General features: G+C 38.3%; 1 non-coding gene across 1 annotated transcript; it reads right to left on the reverse strand.

Annotated features, from left to right (window-relative positions):
* Positions 1-202: 202 nt before the first annotated feature.
* LOC112662558 (U6 spliceosomal RNA) lies at positions 203-305 on the reverse strand. The gene has a single exon (XR_003138654.1). It is a non-coding gene; the product is annotated as a U6 spliceosomal RNA (small nuclear RNA).
* Between the last annotated feature and the right edge of the window lie 3,165 nt (positions 306-3,470).

Genomic DNA, 3,470 nt, shown 5'->3' on the forward strand with positions numbered 1-3,470 from the left:
CCCAGTTACCCCACTTCCAACTCCCTCCCCTTATGCAACCCTTTGTTTGTTTCCCAGAATTAGTAGTCTCTCATGGTTTGTCTTCCTCTCTCTTTTTTTGCCACTCAATTTTCCCCCCTTCCCTTATTGCCCTTTTCACTGTTTCTTATATTCCACATGAGTGCAACCATATGATAATTGTATTTCTTTGATTGATTTATTTAAAAATACGGAATGCTTCATGAATTTGTGTGTCATCCTTGCACAGGGGCATGTTAATCTTCTCTGTATTGTTCCAGTTTTAGTATATGTGCTACTAAATGTAGTGTTCTTAAAATTAAATTTAAAATGCTGAGTCTAAGCATCAGATTGAAGGCCACAGGAGAAAAAGTCAGAAGATGTGAGGGCCGATCAAGATAAATCTTCAAATAGGAAAAATAGAGAAAGAAATGACCCATGAAACAGTATAAAAGTCAACATGCGTATCGTTGGAGTTCCTTAGAAAGAAAAGAGGGAATTAATAGGAAAAGAGAAAGATTGATAAACTAATTATAAAAAATAGCAAACATTTGGTTGAAAAACTTAACCTACAGATCTAAGAAGAATCTAAGCTATGTAGCAACATGAAAGCCCTAAAAACACACTTAGGCATAGCCAAAGAAAACTGCTGAAAACCACTGGAAAATGGTTGTTTTCATAGGATTTTTAAAGCAGTCAGAAAAATAAAGATACGTAATTTGCAAGGAATTATGAAACAAAAAACAATTGACATTTTATAAGAGACAATAAAAAATCACAATGGAATGGCATCCTTAAGGTAATTAAAACACACACAAGCACACAAAAACTATTAACCTAGAATTTATCATATGTCCAGTAGGAATATCCAAAAATGTGAAAGAATAATAAAGACATGTTTAACTAAATGAAATCTGAGAGAATTTACCATCAACTGAACAATATTACATAAAACACTAATGGAAGTTCTTCATGCTGAATAGAAATGACTCTGGGATAGATCAGTACTAGAAATAGACATATATCCATATGTATAAAAGCCGAGGGTATCAGAGGAACTCTCTGAGCTGTGAGTTTATGACTTTTCTGTAAATTTAAAACTAAATTAAAATGTTTATTATTTTTAAAGTATTCATATGGACTGTTGAGTAGTTCACATCCTTATACCACTAAATTTTTGAATGTATAATCTCAAGCAATCACAATTGTTCTGAGACTCTATTGTCCTATTTGAAAATGGGAAAAAAGGAGACGTTGAACCTGAAAGATTGTTAAGGGCTTGAAAGGAGATGATCCAGCTGAGTACTGCCAGGCGCATATCAGGGCAAGCTATCTGTTGTTTTTTGCTATTCATTTTATTGTCATGATTTTACTCTTATTTTTTCTTACCATCATCATTAATATTTTTCAAAGTTACTTGGGTCACCTGGAAGCAGCTGCCTGGAGCACAATTGTGACAAAAGCCCCAAGGTGACTTTGGGACTAGGTACTGTGATTGATTCAAAGATCTTGCCTAATGGTGGTTTGAGGAATGATGGGTGGCAGTCCACATGCCAAGGATTTTTCATCTCTGACTTAGAAGTTGGCTGGTCTAAGAAGGTGAAGTTTCAAGGAAATTGAAGACACTGCAGGAGCCCATTGTCTCTGGGGGACAGCTCCTGAGGAACAAGGCAGGATTACATTCCCAGTGCTCATAAACTTCTTAGTGAATCCATGCTTTAGATATCAAGTGTCCCTTCCTTGGGGATTGCTTCCAAGGTGGGATATATGGAGCCTATCTTTCTAATCATTGTGAGTATTGATCCTCAGGATCAATTCCTAATGGGGCTCACAAAAGACCCCCTGACCACAAAACTGACTTTGTTTTACTACTGCTGTCTGCTACAAGCTACATGGACCCACTACCTGCCCTGACATTTCTGATTCCCTCCAAGGCTGCCTCTACTTCTCCAAGTGGTCCTGCTCACAGCTCACAAATGCAGATACTCACAGCTCACTCTGCAACCGTGGGAATTTTACCTCTGCTTCCAGTGCACCCCTTTATTCATATATTTACTTCTTAATTCTTTTTGCCAAACTCCCACTAACACTTCAGGACTCAATTACACATGTTCTTTCTCTGAATCCAGGGCTAATCCCTTGGGCAGTGAGTCACTTTTGTTTCCCAGATACAGTGCAGTGGAACTCTGTGTGGGCAGGTCTATGTCAAGGATAATGAGGTCCTTAGCACTCAGTACAATATCAGGTTTAGCCTTTTTTTAAATGAGTCAAAACTTAGAGTGAAATACTCAGGTCTTTATACATTTTAATGAGATTTTAACAAATGCAGGCACCTATGGAACTAACATCCTTGCAGCATGTAGAGCATTCACCTACTCCAGAACTTTCCCTCATAGTCCCTTTCAATTAATCTGAAACCCAATAAGCCACCACAGATATTTCTATCCTCTGTTCTTGTACTTTCACATATGTGGAATCCTACAGTATGAACCTCCATGCCTGGCTTCTTTTCCACTTTCTTCTTTAAAAATCCATCCTTGTCATTTCAAGTATTGGCACTTAATTTCTTTTTTTTTTTCTTGCTGAATAGTATTCTAATGTACAAACATGTCACAATTTGTTCGTCTTCTCCTGTTAATGAGTTTTGGGGTTGATTCCAACTCTGGGTTGTTATGTAAAGAGCCGTGCTAGGGACTCCTGGGTGGCCCAGTCAGTGGACTGATCAAGAGTCAGTCCAACTCTTGATTTTGGCTCAGGTCATGATCTCAGGGTCTGAGATGGAGCCCTCTCTCCACGAAGCTCAGAGTCTGCGTAAGACTGTATCTCCCTCTCCCTCTGCCCCTCCCCCTTCTCATTCTCTCTCTCTCTCTCTCTCTCTCTCTCTCTCTTTCTCTCTCTTTAATAAATAAATAAATCATTTTTTAAAAACTTGCAACACCTATGTTTTCATGTCTTCTAGATATATAGAGTATACTTGGGCAACAGAGTAAGTAGATGGTACATGTTCAATTATGAATTTCATTATGGTTGTGCACATATGCTTAATTATACATTTATATGTAGCCATTTTCATCACTTAACATCTAGGATGCACACAATTACACAAATTGTCACTGTGGATGTTAACTGTGACCTGGCTGAGGCAGTGTTTGTCAGTTTTCTTCCCTCTAAGGTAACTCATTCATTTCCCCTTGTCATGTAGAACTTTCCAGAGAAAAGTCTCTCTACGCAGCTCACACTTAATAGCCTGTGGTTTTCAACACTATATGTACACCTGCACACCTTCAGTGGCATACCCTCTCTACATGTCAGGAGTTCAGGCTGTCCTGAGAGTCACCAAATCTTACTTGTTTCACTTTGTTTATCTTCTGTTGTAATGATTACCTTACGCCTCTGCAAGCTGCATTTCCTTTTTTCAAACTAACCCTTCTGCCAGCTGACTGACTCACAAGAAGCATATTAACAGAGTCAAC

This window comes from Canis lupus, chromosome 13 (genome assembly GCF_003254725.2).
Source record: "Canis lupus dingo isolate Sandy chromosome 13, ASM325472v2, whole genome shotgun sequence".
Taxonomy (NCBI): Eukaryota; Metazoa; Chordata; class Mammalia; order Carnivora; family Canidae; genus Canis; species Canis lupus.